At 32.9% G+C, this 20,154-nt stretch overlaps 1 protein-coding gene across 4 annotated transcripts in view; it reads left to right on the top strand.

Annotated features, from left to right (window-relative positions):
- NOVA1 (NOVA alternative splicing regulator 1) overlaps positions 1 to 20,154 on the top strand; it is a 145,625-nt gene that overhangs the window by 37,326 nt on the left and 88,145 nt on the right. For 2 of the 4 annotated variants that reach the window (XM_077770497.1, XM_077770496.1), the window contains exon 2: positions 10,044 to 10,145. The exons of the other annotated variants lie outside the window; for them this stretch is intronic. The gene's annotated coding sequence lies outside the window, so the exon portion shown is untranslated. The remainder of the gene's footprint in view (positions 1 to 10,043; positions 10,146 to 20,154) is intronic. 4 annotated transcript variants of the gene reach the window in all.

Here is a 20,154-nt window from a genome sequence, read left to right as displayed (position 1 = left end):
TGGTGAAAATTCATCTCCTAGTTAATTTAAAATTCCCTGTCCATATAAATTTTCTGTATAATATGTAATCAGGGAGGAAAAACTTAACCTTGTGTTCTTTTGATCAGAAGTTTTCTATTTGAATTTGCTGAGACAGTATACCTAGTTCCATCCTAATATCATCAGGTAGGAAAGGGAATTTTAGAATGATTAAAGTAAGTATAGCATGAATATTTTTAAAAATATAACCTCAAACTCTTGGTACTCTTATATCCATAGCATTATCTGGGTTTCTGAAATTAAAATAGCACATTAAACCTAACAAAATGTCTTGGCCTATTTAAACCATATTTCTCAGATACAGCTTTTCTATATATAGATTACAATTTTATTGAGTTCTGCGGTATAAATTATCTTTATAAACATAAAGCTTAATATGTATTGTGATCTTACAGACTGAAAATGTTACTTGCATGTGATGAAAGCAAGTTCAGTTAGCTGTATGTTTAAATTTATTTCTTACTTTGAACAGAAAGTGCTTATTATGCTCCTTCACTGTGTTCCATTTCAAATGCAAAGGCTTGAAAAGGCAGCTTCAGAATGAAAATATTTTTTGGGAAGACTATAAAAAAATATATTTACAAAAGAATGTCAGTGAAAAAATGTGGAACAAAAAAGTTTTACCTTGATAAACTTATTTGCATATCAGCCATCATAACATTATCATTGTTTCTCTACCTGCATTGCACTCAAGTCACCATATTTTAAAATTAGATATAATGTGTCTCTTGCATAATTTACTGTCATGATGATTGCTGAAAAAGCAATGAATGTTATCATTTACATTTAGATTTCTAGACCTATTTCTATGTAGTTATTATAAACATTTCACTTCTTGACATCTTAATATAAAAACCACTTTGTTTTAATTAACAAACTTCAATTTATAGAGCAGTTTTAGGCCTGCAGATAAATTTAGTAGAAAGTCCAAGGAATTGCCATTTACCCTTTTTTTGCCCTTCCTTTTCCTGTACCTCCAGATCACTGTTTCTCCTATTATTAACATTTTGCATTAATGTAAGACAATATTTATAATTGAAGCACCAATATTGGTAAATTAGTAACTGAAGTCCAGAGTTTACGTTAGAATTCATGCTTTGTGATTTTACAAACATAAAGTGACATATATCCATCATTATAGTATCATGCGGAACAGTTTCTAAGTATCCCACCTGTCTTCCACTTATTCATCCCTCCTTTTCTCCCCATGCATTTCTGGCAATCACTCATTCTTTTATTTTCTTTATAGTTTTGCCTTTTCCAGAATGTCATATATTTGGAATTACACAGATTGGCTTTTTTTCATTTCATATTGTGCATTTAAGATTTTTTTTATGTCTCTCGGTGCCATGATAGCTCATTTCATTTTATCACTGAATAATATTCTGTAATATGGATATACCACAGTTTGTTAATTCATTCACCTGTTAAAGAATATTTTGGTTGCTTCTAAGTTTTTGCAATTATGTAGAAAGCTGCTATAAATATTTGTCTGTAGATTTTTGTGTGGAGCTGAGTTTTCAACCCTGTTTGTGTAAATACCAAGAAGTGTGATTGCTGGATCATGTGGTAAGAGTATATTTCAATTGAAAGAAACTGCCAGACATTTTCCAAAATAGCTGTAACCACTTTTCATTCCACTAGCAGTGAATAAGAGTTTCTGTTGTTCTCTGAGTATTTGGTATTGTCAATGTTTTGGATTTTAGCCATTCTTATAGGTGTATAGTATCTCATTTTTTAAAAAATTTGTAATTCCCTAATGACATACTGTTATGTACTCTACCCAAGTTCGTATGTTGAAGTCTTGACGCCTAGTACCTCAGAATGTGGTCTTATTTGGAGATAGGGTCTTTAGAAAATTAACCAAATTAAATTATTACAGTGGGTCCTAATCCAATATAACTAATATCTTTATAAAAAGGGGAAATTTGGACACAGTGATATGCATACAGGACGAATCCCATGGAAACATGAAGACTGTCATCTATAAACCAAGGATTGAGGCCCGGACTCTGAATCCTTCCTTCATAGCCCTTAGAAGGAATCAACTCTACTAACACCTTGACTTTGGACTTCTAGCCTCGAAATTGTGAGACATTAATTTCTATTGTTTAAGCCATCCTATTTGTGGTACTTCGTTATAGCAGCCCTACCAAGCTGATAAACATAGGTAGTTCAGCCTCTTTTTAAATGCTTAAATGTTATCAGTTCATCTTCTTGATGAGGTATGCATTTAGCTTTTTTGCCCACTTTTTATTGTTTTCTCATTGGTGAATTTTAAGGTTATTTGTATATTCTTTTGTTGTATATTTGGATGTGTGTTTTGCACATTTTTTCCCCATCTGTGGCTTGTTTTTCTATTCTCTTAACAGTGTTTTTTGTTTTTTGGGGGTTTTCTTTGCAGTGTACTTTTTAACTTTAATACATTCTAACTTAGTGTTTTTATTCTTATGTGGATTATGGTTTTTGTGTTGTGTCTTAGAAGTCACTGTCAGTCCCAAAGTCATCAGATATTCTCCTATGTTGTAAGTTAGAAGAGTTTTGTGGCTTTTTCTTTGTTTTATTTTGAGCTAATTTTTATGAAAGTTTTATTATCTGCATCCAGAGTCTTTTTTCTTCTGAATGTGTATTCTTTTTTTTTCAGCAGCCTTTGTTGAAAAAAATTATCCTTTCTTCATTGATTTTTTTTTATTGAATTTGCTCCATTGTCAAAGATCAGTTGACTACATTTGTTTGCATTTATTTTGTTCCCTTCCATTGATCAATTTGTTCTTTCACCAACACCATACTGTCTTGATTACGGTGGCTTTAGAGTAAGTCTTGATGTCTGCTAGTGTCAGCCTTCCAACTGTGTTCTCCTTTAATATTGTGTTGACAGTCTGGCTAAAATTTGTTTTTAAGTGTTTGTTTATATATTTTTGAAAGATAGAGAGAGGGCACAAGTGAGAGGGAAAGAGAGAGCTGACATGGAGCTTGAACCCTCAAACCATGAGATCATGACCTGAGCCGAAGTCAGAAGTCAGACACTTAGCTGACTGAGCCACTTAGGTGCCCCCTCACTAACATTATTTACTAATCGTGAATTAACACATAAGTTTGAATGACATAAGTTTGTATGATTTTCCTTACTTTCCAATATAATTTATAACTTAGAGTATTTATTCTTATATCCTTTTAAAAAGAGATTAGAAAAAGTATTAATAGAGAACTTGGTTTTGTAATTTTGACTTACATTATTTTCTTTTCATTACCGTGTATCTCTGAGAAGGACTGATAAAATATATGTTGAATATGCATGGTATAATTACCATGATGAATGATTATAAGATGAATGGGGACTGTACATAAAGTGTTGTAAAATAACATCGATGTAATAGGATCCTGAATTCTCAAATATGTGACATTTAAACAGAGATAAGGTTATGCATAATTTAGTCATGTAAAATACTGATAACTCCTTAATTTATTTTAAAGGATATATCTGAGTTTTAGGGAATTTCTATTAAATATTAAGTATTAAATGACTTGAAAGACTGTGATTCAGTTTGAGGGAAATTCCCAAGTTGTTAACTCTGAGTCAGAGCAGAACTTTCTTTAAAATTGGGTTTTAGGTTACTCCATTGTAAATATCCAAAGCGTTCTTTAAAACAATAAACATTCTAACCAGGGTTTTTTCTTTCTTGCTTTTTCTTTTGCCAGAGCCTTTTTGTTCTGCAAGCTTTTAAGTTTAGCATCCTATTTAGGATATTTTACTTTTTAGCTTTTATACAACCTAGTATTTGTTAGTTTTTGTAATAAGACCTAATATTTTATTTATGGATGTTCAGAATATTTCTTTAACTTTTATATAAGGTGAAAATCTTAGTAATTCCTGAAAATGCCTATAGTTATATTATTACCAGTTCTTTTTTTTTTTTCAATTTTTACTTATTTTGACAGAGACAGACAGATTGTAAGTAGGGGAGGGACACAGAGAGAGAGAGCCAAAGCAGGCTCCAGGCTCTGAGCTGTCAGCACAGAGCCTGACACAGGGCTTAAACTCACGAACTGGGAGATCATTACCTGAGCTGAAGTGGGTAGCTTAACCCACTGAGCCACCCAGGTGCCCTACCAGTTGTTCTTAAGAATAAAAAGACTGATAATGCAGGCATTTAGCCTGACATTCATAGAGTATTTTAGATGGAAAGTCAAAATCACTTACTAGCTCATTGGTGCTCACCATTTCTTAATACGGTATGAATTGAGATGGTGATTAAAGTGGGGATGCAAATATGGAATGGTTTTATTTTTCTCCTGTAGCACCTTTGTTCATGGTTGGTCAAGTCATTTATTTGTTCCTTGACTTACCTCAAGAAAATGTCATAGTTTTTTGGATACTTCAGGAAATCAGTTTAATCTGATAAAGTCAGTTTATCTAACCAGTTTGAATTTTCACCTCATAGCCCAATTTAAAACTCTCCCCTTCTACTCATTACCACTTTGCTTTTCTAGGAGATTAGAGTGTGGAAGACTTGAATCTAGTCATTCAGTCTGTTCACGCCAGTGAGTGGAGAATGATATGCTTTTTCGTTTTTATTCCTGTTTCTCCGCCTGGGTTCTGATACCTAAAGAAGAGAGATCGAAAGATCTCCTACTTATGTAGGAGAAGTTTAGTTTTCTTTTTCTGCTCCTCTGCTGAGCACTGACTAGACCTTAATGCCTTCTGTCAGGAAAAGAGACAAAAATACTGACTTTCCGATGCAGCACATACTGTAAGACTTGTTTTGGAGGTGAGATATTTTTGGCATGTCACACCATCCAGTTCTGGCTTGTCTTCCACTCTTTTTCAGTTTCTGTCTCTCCAGTGTATTCACAGCCTCTGGCTGATGCGATCCCCTTTGTCTGGAGGCTCAATTTCAGCTACTTTCACAGTCAAGGCACTCTTTGCCTTTACAATAGTGACTATGGTTCACTCTACCTTGCTTTCCAACTTTGAGTCTTTTTTACCCCCTCTCCTCAGATAAGCCTACAAAAGGGGAGAGAGCATGGGATGATAAGCAGGCATAAATGCAAGCTGAAGTCCAACTGAGAGATAACTATCTTCCCTTTTGCCAGTCTTTTGGACCCCTATTCCTGGACTTAGATTCTTTGACAACAGCACTGTCCAACTACATTAAGTCATTGAAGCAAACTCTCAAGTTGATTGACTCACTCAAAATGAGACAAGGGTGGGCAGTTTTGGAATAACAAATAACTGAAGAAGGTAAACATATTTCAGTTATGAAGGAGTGGTAGGTTCCCACATGTTTGATCTCTGATTTCCGAATGTTAAAATACTTGATTCATGATTTTTTGTTCTTAGTCTTGAGTTGTAATTATTAATCCCACCTCATATTGTTATGTAAATTTACCATAGTCTCACTGGTACAGTAATACCAATGTGGATTATATGTCTAAGACCCCCAGTGGATGCCTGAAACCACGGACAGTAACGAACCCTATGGATAGTGCTTTATCCAGATAGTGCTTTTTTCCTGTACATGCATCACTATGACAAAGTTTAATTTATAAATTAGACACAGTAAGAGATTAACAACAATAACTAATAATAAAATTGCACAGTTATAATGATATACTGTGATAAAGTTATGTGACTATGGTCTGTCTCTCAAAATATTTTATTGTACTGTGCACTCAACTGTCTGGTGATGTGAGATGATAAAATGCGTATGTGATGAGACACATAACGTAAGGTTAATGACAGGCATTGTGATATAGCATTAGCCTACTATTAGCATTCTGAGGATATGTTAGAAGGAGGGTCATCTGCTTCCAGATACCAGCTGATCATGGATAAATGAAACTGCAGAAAGCCAAAGTGTGGATAAGGGATGTGGGGAGACAACTGAATTTCCATTCTTGCTGGCTGCCATCATTTCAACCACAGCAGCTAGAATGATCCTTACTAAAGATTAAACAGGTTATATCACTCTGCTAGTCAAAATATTGCAGTGGTTTTCTTTAAGAGTTTTTTTAAAAAAGTCCAGAGTCCTTATTATGGTCTATAAAGTTCTGTGTGATCTGACATGAGGTTAAAATTTTGATCACTTGTTCCTGTCATGGGACTTTGTTCTTACTTTTCTTTCTGTATAGCGTTCTTACCCAGGTAGTCTGTGGACTCATGTCATTTCATTCTTTGTTCATATATTGCTGCTTCCTTAGGTTTTCTCTGACTACCTTGTTAAAATAGTATATTTGCCAGTTTGTTCCTATAACTTGCTTTCCTTTTGTTTTATAACTGAGCCATTGCCGTACATTTTATTATAATTTAATAGTTTATTATCCATCTCTTTCATTAGCATGAAATCTTTGAAAGGTCATTGGCTCTTTTGTTCAGTGTTTTACCTAGTGTCTTAAACGGGACCTGACTCAGGAAACTCATTTTTTTGTTGTTGAGTGAATAAATGAATGAAGGAATGCTAGTATGTATATTCAAACTTTAGAAATAGCTTTGACTTACCTCATAACTTTTAGTCTTCTAGTTTTTTCAATTTAGTAGTGGTTTTGTTTTCTATAGATTTTTTTCATTATTCCTAATTATATATTCCCAGTGTTCTCATCCCAGTTGAACCATTCACACCTCTAGTTGATCTTCCATGCTTCTGCTAGAGTGATTTTTGTTAAATTCTTCTCAAGATGCCACTCTTTCAAATAAAATATTTTAAAATTCCTGAACCTAATTGGACCTGTGGCTGTTGTCCTTCTCCTCACTGAACTGTGCATGTACTCTATATTCTACTCATATCCTTTTCACTGCAGCACTCTGAATGCTTTAATATGCTTCTCTCTTCTATACGTTTACATAATGGCTTTCCCTTTTTTATCGTATTGGTATATGCTTTATTAGTGTGTGAATACATAAAATGTAACTCCTATCATGAGAAGGCTCTAGAAAAAGTTCTTCACATTTGAAATGGTTGGGAACCAACTATATAGTTGTGTGTGTGTGTGTGTGTGTGTGTGTGTGTGTATCTTATATATCTATATGTGTGTATATAGATACCTATATCTATCTATCTATCTATCTATCTATCTATCTATCTATCTATCTATCTAAGCAAACTATTCAGTTTCTTCATTGAATATCTTTAATACATGGTAAGAGTTCATTTGTCATTTTGGATGAGTATTTTAAAAGTTGCCACACTCTTGAAGAGCACCATAAACACTCTTGTAATGCTCTTGTAATGTGGAATCTATTTAAAGGTATGGCTAATCTACGATATTGTAATTCACAGATTCTTTTTAAAGGATGTGCATGTATGAATGTATATTGAATCATTACCTTCACAAAGACAAACTGAAAGGAATAGGGAAAATGATTTGTGANGCTTCTCTCTTCTATACGTTTACATAATGGCTTTCCCTTTTTTATCGTATTGGTATATGCTTTATTAGTGTGTGAATACATAAAATGTAACTCCTATCATGAGAAGGCTCTAGAAAAAGTTCTTCACATTTGAAATGGTTGGGAACCAACTATATAGTTGTGTGTGTGTGTGTGTGTGTGTGTGTGTATCTTATATATCTATATGTGTGTATATAGATACCTATATCTATCTATCTATCTATCTATCTATCTATCTATCTATCTATCTATCTAAGCAAACTATTCAGTTTCTTCATTGAATATCTTTAATACATGGTAAGAGTTCATTTGTCATTTTGGATGAGTATTTTAAAAGTTGCCACACTCTTGAAGAGCACCATAAACACTCTTGTAATGCTCTTGTAATGTGGAATCTATTTAAAGGTATGGCTAATCTACGATATTGTAATTCACAGATTCTTTTTAAAGGATGTGCATGTATGAATGTATATTGAATCATTACCTTCACAAAGACAAACTGAAAGGAATAGGGAAAATGATTTGTGAAATTAAGTATTGCTTCTATAACCTTTTCAGAAAATATGATCCCTTGATACATTCTTCAGATTTAGATTTTTTGTTTGTATATTATGTGAAGTAAAAGAGAGACCGATAAAGGAAATGACATTATTTTATATAGACCATTGAAGCTAAATATTTTCCATATCTGAGCCTGTTCAAAGTAAGTACAGTGTCGTAGAAGGGATCAATGAGGTTTTGTGGGAAATGTAGACTATAGGAGTACATACCAGTGTCTCAAAACTTGTGTTTAGCAATTTTGCATCTAAAAGAATTTAGAAATGTGTAGCTTGTGATGTTGGTCTCTTTTAGAAGATATAGCTAAGTAAAAGTAGAAGACTTAGCTAAATAAAACTAATATGAAGTTACGTAGCAGTAAAGATGGGACCCAAAGATGTGACCCTATAAGGAATTTCTGGTTGTTTGAGATAGATTTTTCTGAATAATTACTATTATTACTGATAATAATAGGTCAGGTATTGTACCATGTGCGTATGCCAATTATTTCATTTAGTTGCTGGAACATCCCTGTGTCTGTTACTCATAAGACAAAAGTAGAAACAGCTGCTCAGAGTTAGACATTTAATTTAAATGATCTGCCACCTACTCAATTGGGTGTCTTCATATCACTTACCCTTAAATTTTGGAGGGGAAGTCACAGAAACTTTGGAGAACTTCACAAAAGTTCTATGGCCCATTTGCCCTAGAAAAATGTGCTTATGGTCCCCTATAATAGGTCTTTATTTTTAGCATGCAATTTTGCAGAATTTCTAGATTACCTAAGTCCTGTACATGGACCCAAGAAAGGAATCTCTGATCTGTTTCTTCTTTTAATAAAAAAAAACTGATAAACTCTGTATTTTTTCTTCTCTACTACCTCTTGTCACTTTAGGAAAGTAATATTTATTTGCACTATGCCTTATTCTAGAAAGAATTTAAAGAGGTTGAAATTGTCATCTATCGCTAACTCTACTGAGTAAATGCCAAAGTAAATACATACATGTGAGATTCAGATTTGATGGATGAGACACTTTTTCATGGTCAGATTTGTTAGACTGCTTCAGAGTGCCTTCGATCTGTTTCACAAATCTATATGTGTGTATTTTGAAGTAATGTTAGTTCTTTTGGGTATTATAAACATAGTAGCTGTGCCTAGAGATAAAAAGTTAGAAAGATAGTGCCTTCCAGCCTCATGATTGATTTGGTGACATTTCTCAAAGAATAATATTTTATTTGTCTTCCAATTCCATCAAATATAAATTATATAGAAGGGGTGTTGTAGCAAAAGTAGGTTGGTAATAATTTTCTGTATTAATGAACTAAAGTTATTGTACACTTAGTTAACTCATTGATATATGGGCTAAGGATGAAGACTGTATTTAGATTATAAGGACTTTGAGAGTTTGTAGAAGAAAAGTTGTTTTATATGAGATCACTTTTAAAACTCTATTATATGAAAAAATAATTTAACCATTGCTAATTGTTGAGGACTAGTTATTTCACAATTTTTTAAAAAATATAAAGTAATTTAGAATTTCAGAATGGGTTTCCTTACTTTTTAAATATATTTTCATGTCACTAATGCTTCAGTTCTGATATCTCACCTACTTTGTTTTTCCCCCTTGAATTGTCATCTAAAGCAAAAGCATCAAATTAGTTAAGCATAATGAAGAATCTTACTGTGTATATTTACTGGTTTTAGGTAAATTACTATAAAAGTAATGTTATAAAAGTGTATACAGTATTTGGGTTCAATTTTTTTACATATGTGTTTTAACATTGATTTATAGTTACGTTGTATGAATAATTGTATTTCTACTTTTTTCTTCAATCATTCTTAACATCGAATTTTTAAATGAACGATAGCCCATCTGTGTAGGGCTCTTGTGACTGAATGATGTATTCTGTTTTGCTGTGGCACAGTTTTTAGACAGCCACCTTTGTTGTTAAATATTTTCATTTTCTATAGTACTTTTCATCCCTGTATATATGTACAGGAGTCACTTCACCCACCACCGAATTGCAGCCACTTCTGAGGTGGAACGCAGCAACTGTTTAACAGCGCACTTTCCCCTAGGTGCTGACAGCTGCAGAAGAAATTGTACATGGTCCTGTACAGAAGGTATTTCTCCACTGTGCCATCTGCAGAGTGAAACTGACTAGGAGTACTACATAGACTGTAAGTTTCTTGTGTACCCGTCCTAGACTGGAAAACCCAATAAGAGAGAATAACAAATAACTGGGAAGCATCATTTAAAAATGTATTGAGGTCAGTTAAACTTAATGCTGCTCTCCCTGACTCTAAATTTTATTTTAAGGTCATCTAATTTGTGATTGGTACTGAATTGAATAACAAACAAATGGATGCACTCCTTGGCAATTATTTTATTCTAAAAGCTTATGAAACTAAAATGCTTTCATAAATACTTCACTTTTAATGAAGCTTAAAAGAATCAATTTGTTTTTAAATATTTTCAAATAACCAAACCAATATTATATAAGATTTTAGAACTGTCTTCTTAAAGTAGCAAATCAACTTAAAATTCAACAGGAACATCCTAATTAGCTTTGCTTATAGTGGTTTATGTCTTAGTTGTGATACTTTCATTCCTGTGGTGAAAGCTTTGCAACAAAGCCAGTTTATAATGAACCTATTTTTGATTCTTTGTTTTAGAAGCATTGAGTTTGATTTTTTTTTTTTTTTAGCATATTGAAACAAAACTTGGGAGAGAAGAAACAGTAAATATTTGAACTTTCACTTAATGTATTTTAGTCATTCTCTTCCATTTTATTATTTAAAGATTTTCTTTTTCCTTTTGTAAAAGCTGTTTACAAAAGCTATCTTTAGTAATAGTTTGGCATGTTTATGCCTTACAGAATTAGAAAGTAACATTAGAACTTCCTGTGTCTATTGTTAAACAGTATGGTATGGATTGTTATATTTCATTGTTTTGCAAAATTTCTAGTCAGTATCTATTTTTGTGTGTGTGTGCATCTGTAGACATTTCTCTCGCAAGAAATCAGAATTTCTTAGTCTTCATCTAGTCTTAATTATATTAAATATAGTATCATTTATTTTAGGTAACTTTAACTTACATCATAATTTAAGTGATGTTTGTGTACATCTCTATGCCTATAGATTCTCAATGAAAGCAGATAAAAGCCTCTCTGGGCCACAGTTTACTTAGTTGTAAAATGAGGTGGGTGGAAGAAATTATTTCTTCAGATCCTTTCTTTACGTGTTTTCTGTTTAACTTGGGTAGAATTCTATGTATTCAGAATGTACCTTACATTGTGTAACCAAGATATTTTGGTGCAAGTGACTTTGTTCTAGTTAGAGTATTATTTGTGTTAATTAAATGCCGAGTGATGGTATTTTCGAGTCAAAAGAAGAGGTCTGATTTCCTACAAAGATTTTTAACTGTCTCTGTGTAGTAGAGTTATCCTACTGTTTTGAAATAAACTTTTTTTAGAATAAATAAAAGTCTCAACAACCTGTTCATCATAGAGGCATCTAGTAATTTTTTTAAAAAACTAAGCTTTATTTACATTCAAAGTGAAATGCAGTTAAATATTCCCAAAAAGCTAACATTTTAATGACATTTTCCCCCTTACTTACAGATGTAATACTTCTTTCAGTAGTAAAAGCACTAAAGAAGTAAACATTAATATTTTAAAGAATATAGTTTAGACACAATATAATGTACTTATGTATCTTTAGCAAGAAGGTATTTTGTTAGTATATGTAATATTTGATTTGCTAGAATTTGTTCTTTTGCATTTTCTACAAACAGTGTAATTGTAAGTATTGCTTTATCTCATTTATTACCTGAAGTTACTATATTTGACAGAATAGACCATATGCCTTATATACTGTTTTGGTGAAAAGGTACAGACTATACCTGTTGTGCATATGAGTATACATTTTTCAATTCTACAGAGTTGTTACATATTAGACTTTCTGTGGATGATGTAAGTTTACCAACTTAATAGGTTCAATTTTTAACCAAATGAATCTTAAACTTTAAAGTAATTCTAACGTATGTTATTTGGAAAAGGGAATTAGATGGAAACTTTAATTTTTATTGCATATATTTATGTATTATATGAATTGATGAACATGTACTACTTGTATAATTAAAAATAAAGGAAACTATTGGTATTTCAGTTAAATTGTATATTTGGAGCATTTATTTAGTTTATTTAGAAATCACCTTCATTGCATAAAGTATCTTTTATCTCTATTTGATTGTTTGTTTCCTGAAGGAGGGTCTTCATCTTTTTCTGCAAGACCAGCATTGTGGTTGGGCTTATTATATAGTTTATATTCATTTCATAGTTTTTGAATTCAGAAATAAGTACTAGATCAAGACTCACTAAATCTTAAAGAAACCTGTCTTTTTTTCATCTCCCCCTTTATAATCCTATGTTTGAAATAGAAAAATGAAACAAGTATGTAGATAAAATGAATTTTTAATACTTAATAATAGGTACTTAGACCTCTAGCAGTGATGTTCTGACAACATCTAGCTTTATTTTGGAGACTTTAAAAAGAAATGCAGCACCAGCTGAACAAGTAGTGAAATTGAGGAGAAAATAAAATATAAGGCAATGTACTTTTGGTGTAGATTTTACTTAATTTAAGCTCATTTTAAAGAACGTTTTCATATAGAGTTTGAATCCATATTTTAGAATTCTCAGACACTCTCCTCAATTTTACAAAATATATCCTCTATCATTTCAGTTAAGGACATATTCTTATATTCATCCTAGTTTTCTAAAACACTATTTTTCTTATCAAATTTTTCTGAGCAGAATCTTGCATGTAATACGAAAATGAAACAACTTCATATGTTTCATTGTAAATAATGGGGAGATGATTTTGTAATTTCACATTAGGTGGACAGTTCTTTTTACACCAAATGGTTAGTATTTGAGTTCATTTAATAAACTTTAGTATTCAGACATTTTCTGTCATCCAAAATATAATTTATATCCATTGAACAATATTTGCAGTTTGAATTTATATATTATAGAAATAAATGTGAGGATTTTCTTTCAAAGAACCTCACGCCGGTTATATGAAGTTAAAACACTCATATAATTACCTCAGTCTTTGGTATTCATGCATTATGTATCAGTTAATTCGAGCATTTTTTATGAATTTTGCAGCTATTCCTTGTATACATTTAATTGAAAAATTTAAAAGTATAAATTTGTATAAAGGACTCTTTATGCTGCACACCTCTCTAATAGTGAGTTAACTTATGTTTATTACCTAAAATTTGCCTTAAACTCTGAAATTTCTATATGTCATAGGTAAAGTGTGTGTGTGTGTGTGTGTCTGTGTGTGTCTGTGTGTGTATGTACGTGTGTGCACATGAATGCATGTGATGTTCCTTATATATTTTCTGAAGCATGGCCTGGAATCCTGACTGCCACTTTGTAGCCATTTAAATAAAGCATAAATTGTTTAATAACTGTAAGGTTTTCTTAAATCTATTAATAGGAAATCATTACACCTACCTCACAGGGTTGTTGTGAGGAAAAACAATAAAACATATGTGAAAGAGTGCTTTGCATGTGCCAGATATGCAGTATATATAAAAAATAATGAGTGTTGTTAGAATGTCAGTGGACCTCATTTTTATCTTCCGATAAAGTCTAAATTCTGTGCATGTGATCTGACTCCGTCCCTATGTCCTCAGTCTCATTTCTTTCCTTGGAAATTGCATGTATTGATTAATTGATGCCCAGTGCTTTGCAGTTCTCAGAATATGTCATGCTTTCCTTGAGTCTTTGTGTTCTTGCAACATTCCTTCCAATAACTTACACACCCCTTTATCCCTAGACCACTATCATCTGTGTAACTCAACCTCATTCTTTAGGTCTCACTTTTTAGACTTATCCTTAACTAAGATGTTTTCTTATTCATCCTTCATCCCTTATACTTCTGTTCGATGACCCTTCTGTATGGTCCTGTGGACTTTTCTTTTTCCTATTATAGCAGATATCTCAGGTACTGTCACTGCCTTTGTGTTTGTTTCCTCTGTAAAATCGTTGAGAGTGGAGTCTGCCTTTAACTTCTTTAACTCAGTACTTAAGAGTTTCTGCAACTCAGGAAACAGTGAACATTTTATAAATAGATGTAAGTTCTCCCTAGAAAAATTTACAACACATGATTCGTACTCCTTAAAAAAACCTCTTTACTTCTATATATATAGGATGGATTTTAAGCTCCACAATAACCATATCAAAATTATGACATTTTTATAATTGACTTCTTTACTCACCATTTATCACTCTTAATGGATTTATTAAGAGGTGAACTCACCAGGGTGCAAGTCGAAAGTTACTTTATTCTTTCCTGTCATGGCACCTGAAATACCACCCTGAATATTTTCTTTTCTGCTTCTCGATACATGCTTTTCAAGCGTTCATCTCCTCTCTGCTCTTGTTCTTCTTGCTCTTTTATCTCTGTTATTTTCATTCTCTCTTCAATACCTTCTTTGCTTACACCCTGACATTTGAAGATATACTAACTTTTCAGATAATTTTTTTAAAAGAAGGCTAAAAAACTAAAATTCCAAACTCTCATCCATTGTGAAATTTTGTCCTTATGTCAACTTTGTTTAAAGAAGACTTGGGGTGTCTGGGTGGCTCAGTTGGTTAAGCCTTTGACTCTTGATTTCTGCTTGGGTCATGATCTCACAGTCATGAGATCGAGCCCTGCATTGGTCTCTGTGCTGAGCATGGAGCCTACTCGGGATTCTGTCTCTCTCTCTCTCTCTCTCTCTCTCTTTCTCTCTCTCTCTCCCTCTCTCTTTCTCTGGCCCTCCCCCACTCATGTTGTCTTTGGGGTGCTCACTCTCTCTTAAACATTCAAAAGAATTATTTTTTTATTTAAAAATTTTTTTAATATTTTTATTTATTTTTGAGAGAGAGACAGACAGCGTGAGCAGGGGAGGGTCAGAGAGAGAGGGAGACACAGAATTTGAAACAGGCTCCGGGCTCTGAGCTAGTTGTCAGCACAGAGCCTGATGGGGAGCTTGAACCCACAAACCGTGAGATCATGACCTGAGCTGAAGTCAGATGCCAACTGAGCCACCCAGGTGCCCCTAAAAGAATTTTTAAAGATAAAAAAATAAAGAAGGCCTATAAACCTCAGTGGAGACATGTCATCTAGTAGACAGTTGTATTCATTTCTTTTTGCCTAAGTTTTTCTCCTTGCTGCTCATGCTACTGCTGGGTCTTCCCAAGTTTGAGGTTAGAAATAGGGAATATCTAATTGGTAATAAAGACATGTTGGAAATTCAACTTTTTTGCTTTTATGGATTTATCAGAATCCCACTGTTGGGGGACAACTCAGTTGTAATTCCTTGATGCAGTTGAGACTTCTTTGTTGGTCTTCTTTTGACTACTGTCCTTAGTTTCTGACTTTCTAGTCCACTTTGAACCTCTTTCTTCTGGGGTTGCCTTGTTCCCTTTACAGTTCTGTGTAGAATTCCTTTAAAATTAGATCAACACTAATTCCTTTCCCAGGGGTCCTTCCCTGTCCCATTGGAAAATGTAATTCTTTACTTCACAAACTCTGAAGTGTGCTATTTCTAAGATAGTAGCCCCAGACTAAGGGCATCTTAACCTCTTGCCTTTAGATTGTTTTTAGGCCTAAGTCCAATTCCTGGATCATTCCTTAAATGTCGTATATCCTAAGGGACATAGGCCAAACTTTGAGTGGGTTGCTGTTCTGTTTCTTCCTCTAACAATATAAACTCCTCTCTTCCAATATATACTTTTAATTTTTATATGAATGATGGACTAAACAATTCCTGAGCAATTTTTGGCCACATATTCCCAAATGTTGCATAGATGATCTGTTAACTCAGTTATAGTACTTGGAAACTTTTGTTATTAGCTTTGGTTCTTAACTGAAAATGAGAAAACAACAAAATTCTCATTTTAATATTCTATTAAACCACCTTTGCTGGGGCCATAATGGTCAGCTTGCATTTCTATACATTTCTATGAACATTCATCCATTTCTATATTTCTACGCCTTGGGTTAGGCTATACTGTGAGTTTGTAATGTCCTTCCTATTTTTTTCCTCCTGGTGGAATCCTTCCCAGTCTTTAATGCCCAATTTAGGTGAAATATTTATTGATGTCTGCAGTTAGAATAACTTCTCTCTACTGTGTTCTCACAAATACTTGGTGTAAAGTGTTAGTGTATTACCTGTAAATTTGTCTGTCTCTCTGACTAGATTGGGAGCATTTTTGAGATAGCCAGTAACTTACTGGTGAACCCCTTGCCACTTAGTGTCTATTATGTGTTCTATACATTATTTGCCAGATTAATAAATCTCTTCCAAACACTGGGATTAAACTTTGTAAAATTATTGTTGAGTAATTAATACTTATATTCTTATTTATTTCTGTCCACTTTTCAAAAAATATTTGAGGGGGCAAGAATTATATTTTATGCCTCTGATTTTTGTATCCCAGTGTTACTGCTCTTCATCTGTTCTTCGGCACGTTCATTGTTTTAGTTCTGTTTTTCATTCAGTTTTCTCCATTTCTCCCTGCATTCTTAATATTTCTTCCTTATTTTATTTTTCTTGCTTGTTTTATTCCAGTTGTCCAGTTGATGGATTTAACTATGATAAGTAAAGATAACTAGTTATTCCAAGCGGGTTCAGGTTGAAAGTAGAAAAAAAAAAAAAGAAAGCAAAAGGAAAAATGTTAATAGGACAGATCTCCAGACTAGTTGAATTTCAGGCAATGTAGATACCAGGAGTTGTAACCTATGTGATTATTTGTCTGCAGTCATATCACTTTTACCAGTAGATTTTTCTGTATGTGTTTTCGTAAGAAGGAGCAAACTATAAAAGATGGCCAAGTGATTGATCTTCAATTTTAGGTATCAAGAAACACTGTTTATTTCTATTAGTTACCCTACCTTCTAACCACTATAATTATTCAAACATTCTATTTATCTTACAAAATTAGTAAAATTAATTATTATTGAATTTTTTACTTACTTTACGATGAATATTAACCATCTGATGGAAGTTTGATATTAAGAAGAACAAAATTCCTTTTTTCTAAGTTTTTGTGAGCATTCTGACAAAGCTAAAATCCAGGAGAATTTTTAGGAAGCATCTTGTATGGGCCAGTTATCAATTAGGAAAATTAATGCCAAAATGTATAATTTTTTGAACTATACCATCTGAAATGTATTTCTCTTTTAAATATTCATTCTGTTTTCTTTTCCTTTAAATGGCTCTTTTTCTTTTTCAGTTGTGGTTTTGTATAGGACTTTGAGAAACACTCTTTTAGTGGGTCAAGTAAAATGTTAAAAAACTAAATATTATAAACATAATTCATCAAAACCTAGTTCTTTATTTTATATTTAAACCTACGTAATGTCCTAGACAAAACACCTTATATTATAGATACATTTAAACATAAGGAAATTGGCCATTAATTGATATTTCTTTTTTATGCTGTTTCTAAAATTTTAGCTCCATGTTTTCCTTTGTGCTATAGGCTATGACAGATTCAGATGTCTGAAACCAAAATAGATATTAGTCCTCAATTCTCATTCTGCCTTCCAACCCAATCATTGTTGCTTATCACTTCACATACACCATGTGCCTGAGTCACAATAATACCATTCTCTCCTCTCCTTTGGCTTGAATGTAATCCTATTTATTTTCAGATCTTAATTATTTTGCTTTTAAGATGTATCCTGAATCAGTATGCTTCATTCTATATCCATTGATAAACTCTAGCTCATTATTTATCATTTGCCAAGATTCATGTACTAGATTTCTGTTTCTGTTTATATTACAGTTTTTTAAAATATGGGAACCACATTATATTCACCTTGGTACTTTCCATGGAGAATAGTCTCAGTAAATCCTTTCTAACTTCACTCAGCTAATTGTGAAGTAGTTGATTCTTTGTATTTAAGCCTTAAAAATATTGAATGGGTTGCTAAAATACAGACCAATGCCACAGTTAAAATTAATCACACATTATTCCAACTTGATGATACTCCTATTAGTGCTAACACTACCAGAAAAGTGCTTTAAGCGAATTCTGAATAATCTTTTAAGAACCCTTGGCTCAGTACTAATTATGTTAAAACAGATTTTCCTGCCAATATACTAGTATATGTCTTGGTGTATAGGCTCTTGCTATAACTATCCCATTAAAAATATATAGTTATATGCCATCTTGAGAATGTAGCAGAAGTCTTGGTTACTTCTCTTTTTACATTAGTCCCTTTCTAGCTCTTTTAGTGATATATAATACAAATGGGAAACAAGCTTCATTGGAAATCTTGCAGAAGTCTTCAACCCAACTACCAGTCCCACTGTGGATCTGATTTATCCTAGTCAGAGGTTACGGTGACCTCCTAAGAGGAGTAACTTTGCTACAGTCTATTTTAGTGCTTCCTGTGCTATAACTTATAGAGAACTTACTTTTCCCTCTTGCCTATTATTTGAAGATAATCACTGGTTTCTGGAAATTTACATACTGAAGGTGCTCTCATTTCAGATTTGATTAAATTTGATTAAATATGTGCTTTTCTGATCTTTTAGGGTGTTTTGTAAAATTACTTGAATGAATGTTAGTATTATATAGAAATAAGATGACCTTTTAAATGTTTCTCAGAAATATTATTTTCAGTTTGTAATTTTATTTTGATCAGTATGGTCTGATATTTTCCTTATTCTTCTCCTGTTTCTTTTGGTATGTATTTAGTATGTATATATCTTTATCTATGTGTATAGATCTCTCATCTATACACGTACACGTGTGTACATAAGAACGTTTAATTTTGTAAAGTCATCTTTTTATATTCTCATATCTCAGTTATTTCTTTGAAATAAATCATGATCTCATGGTTTGTGAGTTCAATCCCTGCATCCAGCTCTGTGCTGACAGTGTGGAGCCTGCTTGGGATTCTCCCTTTCTCTCTCTCTCTGCCCCTGCCCTGCTCACATGTACTCTTTCTCTCAAAATAAATAAATAAACTTAAGAAAATCACATTCCAAGCATCAGGAATAGCAAGGATAAAAGTCTTTGGATCTGAATGAGTTTGGCATGTTGAAAAAAGAAAGAAATGCTATGTGTGTTAAACATTGTTAAGGGGAAAGTGTGGCACAGGTGAGGTCTTTGAAATAATGCAGGCCAGATCAAATGGGTCATAGTAAGAAGTTGGAATTGTAATATAGTTACAATGTGATGACATTGGGTATTTGCGTTTTATGATGATTAGCACTGAGGACATCACTCTTCAAAACTTTGTGGAAGATAAACAGGAAAACGGAGTAAGGGTTTAGGAGAGGTAATTATTAGAAAATTACTGCAGTAGTTCCAGAAATTATGGTGTCTAGGATTAGGGTTTTTAGCAGTAGAAATAAAATGAGAGGTAATTTGTTTTAGAGGAGCACTGATAGAATTTGTGAATGGATTAGAAATGGTATTATCAACAGTATCAGACATAATTAAACATGAAGTAGTTCTTGAAAGTATCATTTAATGGACTTAGACTTTTCTATGGTAAAAATGCACCATAATTTATTTAAATTCCACTTTTTACCTTTTCCTCATTTTTTGCTAGTATAACAATCTTTCAGCATTTTCTCACCTTACTGTCATTGTATATAAATTATGATTTGTGATGACTTGCCAATTTGAATGGTAGAAAATTATATCTTTCTTACTCACTAGACTAATATTTTAATGTATATATTGACAGGTTGTAGTTTTTCAATTGTGAATTATTTCTCGCCTTGTTTATTTTGAGAAGTTATTTTCCTTATTGATTTGAAAGGCCACATTAGTTATAGTGATCTAAACATCCCCAAATTATTTGGCCTTGAGATGATTTTATTCATCTCATATTAGTCTCCCCAATGCCCTTTATGTCCTAGACACTTCAGCTATTTCCAAACTCTTGCCTCATGGAATTTGCACTTGAGATTCTCCATTTTCTGGATCCCTCTTCAGCCAGTCTTCAGTGGTGGACTGTATCATTGTTCGTGTTTCAGCTCAAATATTACCTCTTTAGAAGAGCTGTTCCCAGTTTCCTAACATAATATTCGTTCTCATGCCTTTCACATCCTGTCACATTATTGACTGCATTGTCTGTCCCCCCCCCCCCCCGGGGGGGGGGT

This window comes from Crocuta crocuta, unplaced genomic scaffold (genome assembly GCF_008692635.1).
Source record: "Crocuta crocuta isolate KB4526 unplaced genomic scaffold, BGI_CrCroc_1.0 scaffold175, whole genome shotgun sequence".
In the NCBI taxonomy this organism is placed as follows: Eukaryota; Metazoa; Chordata; class Mammalia; order Carnivora; family Hyaenidae; genus Crocuta; species Crocuta crocuta.
Note: the sequence above shows the minus strand (reverse complement) of the source record. Positions and strands in the feature narration are given on the sequence as shown.